The sequence below is a fragment of the Pinus tabuliformis genome, chromosome 6 (genome assembly GCF_031772625.1).
Source record: "Pinus tabuliformis cultivar Carrire ecotype Pingquan chromosome 6, CPIR1, whole genome shotgun sequence".
Taxonomy (NCBI): domain Eukaryota; kingdom Viridiplantae; phylum Streptophyta; class Pinopsida; order Pinales; family Pinaceae; genus Pinus; species Pinus tabuliformis.
The window spans coordinates 1228244331-1228260948 of record NC_142292.1 but is presented as its reverse complement, the minus strand read 5'-3'; the positions used below and the strand labels follow the sequence as shown (position 1 = coordinate 1228260948).

The 16618-nt window shown below is 37.3% G+C and overlaps 1 protein-coding gene across 2 annotated transcripts in view; it reads right to left on the bottom strand.

Annotated features, from left to right (window-relative positions):
* Nucleotides 1–16618, bottom strand: part of LOC149263121 (MADS-box protein AGL24-like) — a 276204-nt gene that overhangs the window by 134058 nt on the left and 125528 nt on the right. The window lies entirely within an intron of this gene.

The window sequence follows — 16618 nt, the reverse complement described above, 5'->3', positions numbered from 1 at the left end:
CCCCTTTACCTTTTTTCTCCCGAGTGTTGCGACCCCTGGTGGATTCATCCTCCTCAATTCTCGCTCTCCTCCTGGTCGCCATACCTCCCCTAACCTCTGTACCGGATATCCTGCCTTTCTGGACTCACAGTTTACCTTTGTCTCTTGCTTGCTTCCTCACCACCCTTTCTTTTCTCCAATTCTCACCCGTTTCCCTTCGCCCTTGTCTTCCTTCGCATCGCTTCCTCTCCTTATTATTCCTCCTCTTACGATTTCTCCTGTCTGTCTTTATCTGCTTACCGTGCCATCTGTTGGTTTGTTTGCCGTCTTCGTCCTCTCCCACCTCCTTCATACCATCATGTTTGCATTTGTTTTCTGACAATTTGTCTTCTCCACCTCCCTCCGTCATCATTCTGCTTTTGATCCACCTTAAGGTGTGATCGTTCCTCCTGCACATACTTGCATTGTTTATTATTATCTCACCCCCCGCAGTGTTGTACTTTTGCCTCTCCTGACCAACATTTATTACTTTGTATATCTCCTTGATCACCCCGATCGGGGTTCTCTTGAATTTATCTTTATTTCTGTTTGGATTCCGCATGATCTTGATTGATTATGGATGTCAGTTCCTCCCATCTCGAGTTATGCATTAATAATGGCCATTTGTTGTCAATCTTTCTTTCCTGATCATTACTCCCCCAATTGGCAAGAAAGTCCGCCGCCTTATTTCCTTTTCTTCTGACGTGCTTTATAATTTTATAATCAATTCTCCTTAACAATTCTGCCAGATCCTGAACAATCCCAGTTGTTCTCTAGCTTCCAACTATCTGTTCCCAATTCTTCCCATTATTGAGTTTCCGTAGCATTTCTACTACCACCTGAGAATCCCCTTCTATCTCTAGGTTCCTGTAGCTGTTCCTCACCGCGATTCTTAACCCTTGGTGCACCGCCCACAATTCATCTTCGGTATTAGTCATTTCTCATCCCCACTCTGCATATACCCATCTGGTGTTTTCCTCGCTGTCTCTAAAAATTCCCCCAAGGCCTGCGTTTCCTGGGTTCCCTTTGGAGGCCCCGTCGAAATTCAACTTGATGAATTAACCTCTAGGGTATCTAAACTGTTCTGGGCTATGAACCTGTTTGCTCTGACGCTTTTATTTCTTAGGATATATCATATCATATTTCAATTTTAATTTTGTTAGGATTTGTCCTTCATTTTGATTTGCTTTCCATTCTTCCTCCTCCCAGTCTTCGGCTAGAATCGTTTCTCTGACAGAGCTTAGAACTCTTTTCCATATTTCTTCAGGCTTTTTATTTTTATCCAGGAAGATCCTTCGGTTTATTTCCTTCCACAACAGCCATATCACAAAGCCCACTGTCAATAACCAGGCTCTCTTTACCACTTTACAGTGAAAAGTTTCTTTATTCCATTGGAAAATGGTTTGTCTTATGTCCCTGGGGTTTCTTTTTGATTTACCATATAGATTTTTCGTCTCTTCCCATAATTGCTGAGCGTATAGACAGTTATTCAGAATGTGTTCCTGGGTCTCGGTTTCTATATTGCACAGACTACACCTCGATGGCCCGAGAATGCCTCTCTTTTGTATTTTATCCCAAGTTAAGATTCTTTCTTTTCCCACAAGCCATGCAAATAAGGCTATCTTCGGCCACCATTTACTGTCCCAAATGATTTTCCACTCCGTGTCTTCCTCTGCTCTCTCCGGTTGCCCCATCAGGTAATAAGCCTCCTTAACTATAAAGGTTCCTCTCGTTGATTTTCCCCATCGAAGGATATCCTCCCCGGTTCTGACCTTTATTTTCCTTGATTCAAGCTCTTTTAGGTATGTTCTTTGCTGTTCTTGATTTATGTTTTCGTCCCATTCCTCTGGCTTTTTCCATTTTCTCCATATTCCATCTGTCTCCCCTTCCATCCAGTAATCCTTTACGTATGTCCTGCCCTCCCTAAGCGCATTTTGTTATATATTCTGAAGGGTTTGTATATTAATCAATTTGTCTCTCTGCTGCCATTTCTCATCCCAAAATCTGGCATTTCTTCCTCCTCTTATTTCCCAGAATGCATGGCTATTGATTAAGTCCCTGTTTTGGCTTGCTAGTTCCCAAATTGTTGAACCTTTCGGAATTTCTTCCAGTCTTAGGATTTCCTCCGTTGTTTTTGGCATATTGTACTTATGGTTCCATATTTTCTTCCACAGGTCGTTTCCTCCCCGCATCCACCGCCACCACAATTTTGCTCCAAGCACCTTATTTAGCATCTCCGGATCTCTCAATCCTAGACCTCCTTCCTCTTTTCTTTTCGTTAGATTTTTCCAGGAGACTAGTGCCCATTTCCTCTGTTGATTCGGACCGCCCCAAATGAATTTTCCATAAATCTCTTTAATTTTCGTACATGCTCCTTGGGGAGCAGCCATGATTGATAAGGGATAAATAGGTATTGCTTGGAGGACAGATTTCAGGAGGACTATCCTACCTGCAATGTTTAAAGATCTGAATGACTAGCTTGCTATTTTATTCTTGATTTTTTCTATGACCTTCTGCCAGTTTACCATTCTTTTAGGATTTGTATCTAGCTGATTCCCCAAGTACTTTGTTGGGAGTTCTCCCTGCCTGAATCCTAAAGTCCTGGTTAGGTGAGTTTTGATTGAATCTATGGTGTTAAAGACAAAGGTGCAAGATTTCTCCTTGTTGATCTCCATCCCTGATGCCTCCATAAACAAGTCCAGGATTCTTTTAATGTTTCTTACTTCTTTTAATGATGCCTCACAGAATAGCATAATGTCGTCTACAAACTTTTGATGGGTTATGGGCAAATTGTCTCCCCATAACCTTAAACCTTTGATTTTCCTTTCTTGTAGTTCCTTCTTAAAGCATCTTCCCAGGCCCTGAGCTGCCATTATAAAGAGGAAGGGGTATAGGGGATCCCCTTGCCTTATACCTCTAGTAGCATTAAATGTTGTTGAAGGTGTTCCATTTATCAGTATTGAGAAATTTGGCGTTGATATCATGTTGTACACCCATTCTATCCACCTGTTGTTGAAACCGAAGTTCTCCAGGACTCTTTTCAGATAATACCAGTTCAATCGATCATAGGCTTTTGACAGGTCAAGATTTATCAACATTCCTTTCTGTTTCTTTTTTTTAGGGAATGGATTACTTCTTGGGCCACTACTAAACCGTCAAGAATTTGTCTACCCTCTACAAACCCTGTTTGCTCATGGGAGATTAGGCTAGCAAGAAGGGGTTTTAGCCTTTTAGCTATCAAGGTGGCTATTATTTTATATATGACATTACACAAAGCTATGGGTCGAAAACCCTGAGCATTTTCTGAATTAGCATTTTTAGGTATCAGAGTAAAGAAGGTCGAGTTAATGGCGGGCCATACCTTTTGTTTCATGCGTGATTCTTCTACAACCTCCAGGATCTCTTTACCCAGAAAGTCCCATCCTGCTTGATAGAACTCCACTGTATAGCCATCAGGACCTGGTGCTGTGCCTTTCTTCATACTCATCACAATTTCCTCGACCTCCTCAATAGTAACTGCTCTCATCAGTGCTTTATTTTGCTCCTCTGTTACTAGTTTAGGGATCTCCTTGCATATACTCTCTATTGCCGTGGACCGGTCTTTTTGGGGTTCTGTCAGAATTTCTTTATGATATTCCACCAGCTCTTTCTCAATTCCTTCTTGCTCTACTATCCTTTCGCCTTCTTCGTTTTTAATGGATAGAATCATATTTCTCTTTCTGTGTTGTATCATAGCTTGGTGAAAGAACTTAGTATTTCTTTCTCCTTCCCTTAGCCAGTTGATCCTGGATTTTTGTCTCCATAGGATCTCTTCCTGCTTCCTTCTCTCCTCCAGTTTACTTATTATAATCCCTTCCTTTTTGCAACTTTCCTCCGTTCTCCCTTCTGTATTTCTTCCATTTCTTTTTCCAGATTCTGTTTCTCCTCCATTATATTCCCAAATTCTTCTTTATTCCATTTCTTTATCTTCACCTTCAGTTCTTTGAGTTTAAGTTGGAAAGTGTGCATCTTCCCTTTCCCCTGTAATGTATTTTGATTCCACCATTCCTCTGCTTTTTGCAAAAGGTGTGGGTTCCTTAGCCAAAAGGCCTCAAATTTGAATGGTTTTTTGCCTGAATTTTTCTTGATATCTATTTCCAACCTAACTAGCCAATGATCTGAACCTATAGTTGGTAGTATTTTTGCTTCTACAAAGACATCTCAGTTCATGATTGATTCTGATAATAAGAATCTATCTAATCTGGAAGCTATCTGATTTTCCCCCCCTCTGCGATTATTCCATGTATAAATGCCATTAATGGTTGGTATATCCACCAGCCTCCGTTCTGTTATCATCTCATTAAATATTTCCATATTCTGATCTGGTCTTCTTATTCCTCCTTTTTTCTCATCTATGGTTCTAATCATATTAAAGTCTCCTCCTACTATCTAGGGTGTTTCGGGGTAGATCCTTCTAGCGACTTGCAAATTCTTAAGAAACCTTTCTCTTTCTCCTGGTATGTGTGGCCCATAGACTCCTGAAATGAGAATTCTCTCCGCTAACCCTGTTAATCTACACAGACCGGTGAGAACTCTAGGCAGACTTATCCAATTTTCGAATATTACCTCCTCGGGGTTCCACATGATTGCTAAGCCCCCTGCTAAGCAATTCGCATCTTGGCTCATTACTTCATATTGTATTTTGAATTTTTTAATTATTCCTTCCATTTGCTACATACTAATCTTTGTCTCCTGGATGATTATGATCCCCGGTTTGTCTTTCTTCAACCTCTCTTTTAAATATCTCTGCTTTCCCTTACTGTTGAGTGCCCTAATATTCCAACCTGTAATTATCATTTATAACTTCTTTGGGGGTTGTTGGAATACCTCTGACAAAGGCATAACTTTACCTGAGTTGACCAAAATTTCTCCAACAGCTTGTATAGTCTCATTCAACGTTCTTCTGCCTCTCTTTCTGCTTCATTTGCCAGTACTGTCCATTCCCAAAATGCCATTTTCTTGTATCCCTACTTGGCCTGTTTGGTCTTCCAGAATTCTGCCTTTTTTTCTTTGTACTTTTGGAATGCTTCCTTGTATAATTGTTTCTGGGATTCTGGTATAAATCTTTCATCAAGATTTTTCCATTCTTGTAACAGTTTTCTCATGATTCTTTCCTCCTCAATCGCACTTTCCTTTTGTTGTTCTGTCTCCATCTGTGTTTGTTCTGTTATTATTTCCACACTTTCCCCTACCCCTTCTTCGGTCTCTCTAATGGTTGATATATTTTTATCTTTTGTCTCTTTGATGATTTCCATTGGCTCATTCTCTGTCCCATCTTCTTCTATCGATTTTTCCTCCTTCTCTTCCTCGTCCTTCTGTAGGGCTTGGAATTTATTATGACTCTCACTTACAACAGGTTTTGTTTGTATTTGTATCTTTGTTCCTTCTTTTCCGGGTTTCTTCCTCCTAGTTACCTCTTGGAAACCCTCTTCTCCATCCTCTGTTCTCTCTGCTCTCCTTGGTTGCTCTTCTTGTTGTCTAGTAGTTTCCTCCTCTTTATTTACCGGGCACTGTTTGTAAAAGTGTTCATATTCATGACACCTTCTGCACCTAAAAGGTATGTGTTCATAGTCTATTGGTTGTTGCCATATCTCATCATGATACTCTAGCTCTATATATTCGGGCAATGGTTCAGCTATGTTCATGTAGACACACAACCTTGCATAAGACGTGTATTTCCCTCTTTTCGTTGATTCAGCTACCTTGACAAAGTTCCCAATAGTATTACCAATCCCTACGAGAATGTCAGGATCCCAAAATTCTACACGCAGGCCAAATAATCTGACCCAAATGGGTGCTGCCAACATTTTTTCATTTTCTGGGTTATATCTTTCCTCCCAGTGTCTCATGAACAAACCTGCGTTGTTCATGAAGTATGGTCCTTCCTCAAATGTTCTTTCCTTGTCTTCTAGATTTTCAAATATGACTGTGAAAAACCCTTTTTCTCCTAATTTTAGATCTATATGCGCTTTTGGCCTCCACCTTTGTTGTATCCATTTAGATAAATCCTTTTCTGTTGGCCAAAACCTTACAAACTTGCATATCAAAGCATGGTCTCTCATATAACAGCTGTATTCCTCTAGTTTGTTGTTGGGTATTACATACCTTGGTTTTTTCTGTGCCCTTGGTAAGCATTGGCCTCCTATCTTCGATTGCCATTGATTTCCCATTACTGGTGCCTCTCTGCTGCTCTCCCTTGGGTTTCTGTACGATCTGCTTCCGCTTGCTTCCCCGGCTGTTACGTTTTTGAAGGAGGGGATCTCTCCCCTCCCCTGCCTACTTTCCATAGCTTCCTTCAGCTCTGCCTGCCTTTATTTGTTCCTTGCCGTGAGATGCAAGATTTACTGTTCACACTATACCAATGTCGCACGAAGCGGAAGCGTTTTTTGGAAGCAGGGACGCCGAAGCATCATTTTCCAAAAATCTAGGAAGTGAAGTGTCCGCAGAAGCGTCTGCTATCTATATATATATATATATATATATATATATATATATTATATATATTTTTTTGCATTTATACTCAAAACAAACATCCCAAATACCAAATTAATTGTAGAAGACATGAAAACATGCATATTTTTGCATAAATCAAGATAGATATAACATCCATTGTACATTAATGATCTAGAATCTAGATTATTCTCCTCTTGTCTAGCCTTTGCCTCTACCTCAATTGTTTAGGGATATTAGTCAACATTGCCCAATTTTGATCAAACTACCTAATTCAAGACTTAAAATATGGTAGAAAAAGCTTAACATGTTTGATCGATGATTTTGACTTGATTGAAAGGTAATTTTTTGCTAAGGGCATGCTGCGTGACAAAGAAGTTCAACAATTAACACCACCAACACTAGGGTACATATAGGGCTTGGTGCTCTTGACTAAATGCTAATCGCATACCTTCATACTTGATATAATCTAATGAAATGCCACAATCCCATTGATCCTGACTTCCTAAAAACTGTTAAGTATGCTGAATTTTGAATAGGATATGAAATTCTATTTTCTCCATATGAAGTCCAATGAGGCTGGAACCACTCTCAAACATCCTGAGTCATTTCATGGTAATGTTAAAAATTTAAGTAAAAGGATGAAAATGAAAAATAAAGGAGAAAGTAAATTTTACTTTAAGAATTTAACATTACCATGAGGGAGCATCTGCTATATTTATATTTTTTTTTGCCTTCATTCATCACCCTAACCCAAGGTGGACCCACCCCCAACAAGCAAACTCACCTAAAATTAAAAAAAAATTGAAAAAAAAACGATTTTCTAAACGCTTTTCCGGAAGCTTTTCTGGAAGCATACGGGAAGCATACGCTTCCTCCTCCGAAGCGCCACGCTTCCGACGCCCGAAGCGCCGTACGAAGCGCGCTTCGGCGCTTCCGTACAGCGCTTCCAAATTTCCAGGAAGCGGCTAAAAAAGCCAAATCGGCGCTTCCGAATTCGGAAGCGGCGCTTCCGGCCAAGCTTCCTAGGCGCTTCCGTACGGGACGCGCTTCGGGGCTTGGAACCGTGGGGGGGGGGGGTTTGTGCAACACTGCACTATACGCAGGGGTTCCCTGCTCTTTGCCGTCGCCTCGATCTCCTGCTCCCGTCGCCTTCTGCAAATCTCTGTGTAGCAAACCCTAATCTTCAGCTCCGCCATCCGTCTAGCCGGAACTTGAGTTGATGTTGTTGACACACTAGCAATAGTTAAAAAAGAACTAAAAAATAAATTACAAATTGACACAACATACTTCATAGAAGTAAAAAGGTTGGGAAAGTTACTCAAATATAAATATTGATCCAGGGGGATCCACATGACCGATAAAATCAAATTCTTCAAATGGTGATGGAAAGGTCGTTGCGACGAAGAGCTCATTGAGAGCTTTCCAACACCACTTGAACAGAGTTAAACGAAAGTCGTACGAAGAAGTTATTCCGGTTTCAATTTTTTGAAAATAAGAAAATCGTTAGAGAATTGTGCCACATGCTAGTGGTATAGGAGGACACATGGAAATACATACTTCACAATTTATAACAAGTAGCATGAAAGGAGTATGACTCATGGTAGGGTTTGTTGTGGCATAAAGGAGTATGACTCATAGCAGGGTTTGAATGAAAGGATGATGTGGCAGGATGATTAGACATGACGTGGGCCAATCAAAAGCCACCATGTGGCATCCTATGTTGACCAACAAGGTTTTAAAATCATTGTGAACAGGGTGACAAGGCAATTCAAAACCCTGACTTCGATGAAACTATTCAATAATGTAGTTGAGAGGCTATTAATTCAATTTCTCCTTATCCTTAATAATAGCTTTTGAACTTTATTTATCTTCTTATGTTTCCTTATTATATCTCTTCATCAAATAATTATCAAGAGAAAAAACAATAAAGACAATGGACACAAGTATTAGGCTCCAAGCCAGGGAAAAACCCCTCCAAGGGGAAAGCCTAGAAAAATATATACTCCTCTTATAGAATATGCTTCAAATGAGAAAATCAAGACCAAAAACCCTAGACCAAGTCCTCCACCAAGCACCAAGTCAACCCTCCAAGAATCCCTTCCAATTAGGTCAGAGACCAACCAAGACAACAAGAGTCAATCATGCTTTAACCAACTTCGACCTGTAGTTGCTACAGAAACCCTAATTCTAGAACGTGTCAATTCTTTAAGAAGTTTTCCTTTAAACAAGTTGAGGTCTCTAAAGTCAAACTAGATCAAATATGAGTATTTGACTCTCCTGCAACTTGGATCCACAATTCGGCCTCCTGCAATTCAAACCTACAAATTTCGATCGTCCTTGAAGCTACAGAAACTCTAACCTTCGGACATGTGAGAGAATAATACCCAAAAACATATTTTCCATGTTCTTCTAGACGACTTCTTGCTTCCATGATCATTCCTCTAGCTTCTTTGATCTTCCTTGCTCTAGATCGAACTTCTTTCTTGAGTGATTGAATTGGTTGTGAAGGAGTTTAAAGTTTCTTGTATATATAGCCTTTCCAATAGGTCGAATAGCCTCTTATAGGCTGACTTTTCACTAGTAGGGCCGACTTGTGCTAGGAGACTTGTAGAACTTTCTAGACACATAATTTATATTCTTTACATGTTACAACTTGCCCAAAAGGGTCTTATACAATTGACAAGGACTCTCTTGACTCAAGAAAAATATTCTTTTGACATGACAAACCCTAGAAGTATGAAGAACATGCTTTACCTATATGACCATCAAAATGGAGCATGAAACCCATGCTTAAAATAATAGTTTTCTTGTAACATAAGATATATATAGTAACATGAGTATAATAACAATTATGAAGACTAAAACTAGTTACATTTTCCAACGGTTCAACAACCAACCATTATGCCAATCAAAATTGTGATTATCCATGGGAACCCACTATTATGTAAAGCTTATAGTTCAACCAAATATGTCAAAAATGGAGGTTTGTTGGCTTGACCCTGCAAACTATGAGCAATTTCAACAACGACTTAACAACCAAGCCAAGCAATGGATTTATGTGGCAAGCCAAGGGGAAGTGTATTTAAAGTATTTTGCAACAAAGTGTTCAAATATCGAATTTTGTATGTTTGAACCCGTGACTTCCTTGTTATAAGTCCAATGACTGACCAACACATCATGGTTCATTTTCACTTGGTGCAACAGAATACTATTAATTGATTTTTTTTGGAAGGGAGTGTCCCACAAACTCTCAACAATCCACAGGTTGGAACCCATGAACTATCTATTTCAAGGAGAACATTGCTGTAGGTTGAAGACTTGGTGATTGTAAACTTCATTCTTTGCATCACTTAATGGAGCAGTCAGTCATTGGAAGATGTCTAGGGGACATATCAGACACTAGGTGAACTTCATTAACAAATATGATTTCACCCTGTATCTTTCTTTTATGCATTTATTTCTTCAAGTACATTCTTTATTTTACTTATTGAACTAACTAGTACACTTAATAACTACAAATCAAATTATAGATTTTTGCATCAATTTTGGTATTAGAGAAGGTGTGATAGGATTTTTGAGTGTGGATGCTCACTCGATCAAATATTAAATGAGGATAATGATTGTTCGAAGAATTCAACCCGGAAATTGGTTCAAGGCGAGAAACCCAAAGGAAAGAAACGACATCGCCAACAAGATAAAACCCTTTCACTTCTGAAGAGGATTTCCATGAGGCATTCATGGCAATGAAGGCCATGGTGGAGGAATTGTATTGTAAATGAAAGAATTTCAATAAGAGTGTACCATCGATAAAAGCTTAAGGAGTTCGTGATCCTCCTGAAACTCCTCCATGTCCGTCATCTACTTTCTATTCTTCTTCCAAATCACCTTTGTTAAATCTTGATGTTAAGTTCAATTTTCCCACATTTGAAAATAAACTTAATGCAAAGAATTTGAACAATTAGATTAGGCAAATGGAAGTCTACTACAAGATCTACAAGATTGTGAAGGACAATACAAAAATCCAACTTGCTTCTCTTCAATTGAGTGTTACAATCTTGATCTGGTGGGAGAGAAAAACTCAAGAAGACTTCCTTAGACATGGTAAAGTGATTTTTTCTTGGTATGAATTTACTGCCGCATTAAGGAAATAATTTTATGCATTTGGCTACTGCAACAAGCCATAACGGGAAAGAAAAAATTAACACGAGGTAAGAGACAATGTGTTCAGAGTTACACTCAAGAGTTTAGGAAGAAAGCTTTTATTTTGGGTATTCCATTGTATACACAAGAAACCCTTCTAGAGTATATTGATGGTTTGCCTAGTTATCTTCAACATAACATCGTTATGTCCAACTGAACTAACTTAGATGAAATTTGTATTCATGCTACACATATTGAATCCATGGGAAATAATGATCATGATTATTTTTCAAAGAAGCCATCTAATTCTACTGAAGGCAAGTCAAAAGGAAAAGGAAAGCGAAATACTACCATTAAGAAAGAAGGTACAAAGGCTACATGTACTCATTGTAAGAAAGAAGGACATGATGAGGCTAGATGTTGGAAGTTGCATCTAGAACTGAGACTAAATAATTTTAGAAAGAAGAGGAAACAAAAGATTGTTTCCATATTTCAACAAGATCTTGGATCCACAGTAGTAGGAGTACAAGGTATATCATATTCTCATGCTAGTTCTAGCTCTACTATTAAGTCTCGTAATTATGAAATTCAACATGATGAAAGGAAAGGAAGTGAGTTTTCATATTAGATTCAAAACAAAGCACGCTAGAGCTAACACACTTTTAATTATAGTTCCCAAGTAAATCTCATCTGAAGAAATTGTCAAGTAGTTAGGCTTGGAAACTAAACCTCATGTAAAAACTTACCCTTTGGGATGGGTGTGTGATGATGCAAAAGTGCAAGTAACTAAACAATGTAAACTCATATTTGCAATCACCACTAACTTCAAAAGATAAAGTTGAATTCGATGTAATATCACTTGACATGTGTGGAATTATGTTGGGAAGCTCGTATCTTTATGAACGAAATACCATATTCAATAGATGGGAGAACAAGAACCATCTCTTCAGAGATGAATTAGTTAAGAGTATTTATGATTATGATTAAATGTTCCAGGAAACTAAAGGATTACCACCTAAACAAGAGATATAACATGAGAAACAGTTTCAACAAGATGCCCCACTTCCTAACATTGGTATGTATAGGTTGTTACTATTAGAGAATGCCGATATCAAGAACTAGGCTCAAGAATTGATCAACAAAGGAGTCATCAGAATAAATACATCTCCATGCAGGTCATGTATTGTAGTGGTACCAAAGAAACATCGTACATGGAGGACATGCATAGAATTTTTAGCAATGAACAAAATCAGATGGAAAAATTGTTATCCTCGTCCTCATAGCACTGACATGTTAGATCAATTAAATAGTGCAACTTATCTAACTATGTTAGAACTATAAAGTCATTATCATCAAATAAGAATTGTTGAAGTTGATGTGCGGAAGACCACTTTTCAAACAAAGTAGGGATTATTTGAATGGTAGGGAATGACTTTTGGACTTTTTAATGCTCCCACCACTTTTATGCGATTTATGAACTATGTGTTTTGACCATTCATTGATGATTTTGTTATAGTCTACTTAAATGACATTCTTATTTTGAATAGGACTTGGAAAGATCATATCAAGCATGTTAAGTATTCAATGTATTAAAAAAGGAGAAATTTCACTTAAATATGTCGAAATGTGAGTTTGGTAAAACATATTTAACATACTTGGACTATATTGTAGGGGGTGGAAAATTCAAGATAGATCCCTCTAATGTAGAAACTATTGTAAATTTTCCCAAACCTAAATTTGTAACAGGAGTTAGAAGCTTCCTAGGAGCAACCAAATCTTGTAAGAATTTTATTACTAACTTCTAATATATTGTTGCATCCTTACATACTTTGACAAGTATTAAACATACTTTGACAAGTATTAAACAATATTCTTAGTGGGGAGGCAAGTAGAAAAAGGCCTTCGACACTTTAAAGGAAAAAATCAACATCACACTAGTGTTTCCATTACTAGATCTACAACCACCATTTGAAATTGAAATCGATACATGCGGATATGATATGAGAGTAGTACTAATGCAACAAAGGAGGTTGATGTTACCACTCTCAAACCTTCTCTAAAGCGGTAATTAACTATCATACCTATAATAAGGAACTGTATACTTTAGTTCAAAGTGTAAGAAATGGAAACATTACTTAATGGGTAAAGAACCAATCATACACATTGATCATCAGCCATTACAATATATTCAATCACAAACAACAATAATAATAATGTTCATAATTTATCAACTCCTATGATCTCCCTTCCGTACATAAAAGGTACCACAGATAAAATTACTAAAGTTCTTAATAAACATAACATTAATGTAGCATTCACCCCAGCTAGCACCATCGGAAAATTATTCAACTCTGTTAAAGATCCCATAAACCCGAACCTTCAGAAATGCGTTTATGTGATTCCTTGCTCATGTGGCAAGGAATACATAGGTGAAACAGGTAGATCTCTTAAAGTGAGGATTAAAGAACACACTGCTGACCTAAGAAGAGAGAGAATTTCTAAATCAGCGTTAGCAGAACATGTTCACTCTTCCTCTCACTACATCTGCATGGAAGAAGCCAAGCTCGTCAGAAAAGAAGAACACCATCTAAAAAGGAAAATTAAAGAAGCCATTGAAATAGAAAAAAGGAAAAACAACTTTAACCGTGACGATGGTTTAAAACAGAGTAACACCTGGAAACCTCTTCTTGAAATAATAAAAAAACAATAATCCCCCCCCCCCCCCCCTTATTAACCCTTTCAGTCAATCTCTTTGAATAAAAATAATAATCCCCCTCATATTAACCCGTATGATTATTGATTTTAATAAATTAATTTTAATTAATTTTAATTAATTAAAATCAATAATATTTCAATCATAATAACATGCCCCCCCAAGTATTATTGTTTTTTAATTAATTAATTTTTATTGATTTTAATTAATTAAAAACAATATTAATTTAATATATAATAAATAATTAAATAATTAATTATTTTAAACAAAATAATTAATATATAAATAATTTAATAAATATAATAATTAAACCTATAAAATATAAAACTAATTAAATTAACCTATCTATCCTTTTATTAAATTAATTAATCAATCCTCTTTTCTAACTTATTAATTTAAAAAAAAAAAATTATAAAATTATATAAATAAATAAATAAAATACATTGGCCGACCCAATTTCTCACTTCTCTCCTTAATAACCTATATATATACACCCTAATCTTAGCTCTTGGATACACCATTAACATTGAAGATTATCTATTGCGCATCCCCTGATGATGGACTCACTTGGCAGTCCGAAACGTTGGGTTCAAAAAACTCCTCAACAGGTCATTCCTCCTCTATCTAAAACGATCTTCACCTGTATGGATTCTCTATTTAACACAAACAAAACTACAACAATCAAGGAACCTGTAGATGCATGAGAATTTTACAACAATTTCACATGGTCATCGTATATAAAAAGGATACACGAAATAAAATTGGAAACATGTTGTTAATACCTTCTACAAATGCATTCATTATTCTATAGCACACCTTTGTAGTGAATGATAGTTATGTTGAACAATACACTGAAGATGAATAATTTAAGGATGTATATGAAGCATTAACTCATGGAAATGAAGTGGAACAATTAAGCTATCTTGTGTGCCACAAATTACTATATCATTTTGGTAAATCATGCATTCCTAAGGATGAAAGAATTTGTTTCATTAGGTAATCGCATACTTCTCTTATTTCAGGGCATTTTTGATGGGTAAAATAGTGGCTGAATATGAAGAGTTTAAGGATGTATATGAAGCATTAACTCATGGAAATGAAGTTGAACAATTAAGCTATCTTGTGTGCAACAAATTACTATATCATTTCGGTAAATCGTGCATTCCCAAGGATGAAAGAATTTTTTCATTAGGTAATATCATACTTCTCTTATTTCGGGACATTTTTGGTGGGTAAAATAGTGGCTCAACGACAAAGGTATCGTTACTAGCCTTGAATGTATGAAACTTTATCCAAGTATGTAAAAGGATGTATTTTATGTGCTACTTGTAAACCAAGCAACAAGAATGTGGGACTATATACACCACATCATGTACCTTCCCATCAATGGGAAAGTGTGTTTATGGATTTTGTGGGAGGGTTACCTATGTCTTGAATAGTTCATGATTACTTGTATGAAGTAGTGGATAGGTCTAGCAAGATGTGTATAATAATGCCTTTTAAGAAATAGGTGATACTTGAACAAACTACACATGTCTTTTCAACCTGTATGGATCCATTTTGGATTACCCACATCTATTGTCTCAAATCGAAATTATAGTTTCTTGGAGAGTTTTGGTCAAGTTTTTGGGGATTAACAGACACAAAGCTAAAGATTAGCATAACATTTCATCCACATAAAAATGGACAAACAAAGGTGGTGAACAAAATAGTAGCACATTTTCTTTGAGGATGTTGCAACAAGCATCCTAAGCTTTGGGATGAATAGCTACACTATGTGCAACATTCCTAAAACTGTGTCATGCATTCTTCAACTCAAAAACATCCATTTGAACTTGTTTCAAGTACTTTCGTAAGACTTCTTTTGTATTTTATTTTTGGAATAGATAGAGGTAGTTGGACATAGTGATGCAGACGAAGCTATGAATTTTATTCAGAAAATCCAAATGGTACATCAAGCAGTACAAGAACAACTAGAAAAGTTGCAAGCCAAGTACAAGGCGGGGCATGATAAGCACCAAGTGAATCATCAATTTCAAGTTGGTGATAAAGTTTGTTTACAAATCAACAATGACAAATTGAAAGGAGAAGGTAATAAATTTAAACCAATCAGGTATGATCCATTTATAGTTTGGATAATATTGGTACTAATGCTTTCCGTTTAGATTTGTCACCATATATGAAAATATATTTAGTTGTAAATGTTGACAAATTGAAGTTGTATGAACCTTCTAACATCCTGGATTAGGATGACAGTGGTCAAGTTCCTTCTATTAATGACTTTTCTCATGAATACTTAAATGAATTGCAAAACTATGTTATCCTATATAGGAATATAAGGACTTCACGCACGGGTCATATGGAGTATCGTTAGGAAGGTTTTAAAGGGGTACATCCAAGAAAAGCACTATGGATAGAGATCGAAAAAGTGAGGGAGTTGTACCCTCACTTATTTGATGAGTAAACCAAACGTTTAGTTGTCCAAAAACATCTAGTTGGGAGGATTGGTCGAGGTGGATCCTCATAATGGATAAAAATCAAAGTCTTCAAATGCTATTGGAAATGTTTCCATGTCGAAGAGCTTGTCGAAATATTTCCAACACCACTTGAAAAAAGTCAAAATGTCATATGAAGAAGTTATGGCATCCTTTAGTTTAAAAGAAACGAGCAAAAAGTTGGCAGAGCATGCCACATGGCAACACCACACGAGAACACATGGTAATACGAAAAATACGACCACTGAAAGGTGGCATGACATGAGTATGATATGTGGCAAGCTCTAGTGATGAGGACGACAGGTGGCAACGTTGGAGCAAGACACATGGCACTAATGACATGACACTAATGACGTGGGTCAACATGGGAGGCTGACTCAATATGATGACATGGTAGGTTGGCATGGAAAGTTGATTGGATATGACATGGCCCAATTCGACGCTGTCGTGTGGCAACCTCTAATTGGCCAAAAATGTTCTAAATTCATTTAAATGGGTCGGTGAGGTGGTTTCAGCCACTGGCCTCAACAGGTTGAATTCAAAAACCAATCGTCATTGTTATTATCTACGGGAACCAGATGTTATTTAAATTTTGTAGTTCAGCCAATATGCCAAAAGTGGGGGTGTATGAACTTGACCCATGACCTTCGAGCCACGACAACAATAAATTAACAACCAGGGCAACCAACAGACTTGGTGGCAAGCGAAGGGGAAGTGGATTTAAAGTTTGTTGCAACAAAGTGCTCAAAGATTGAATTGT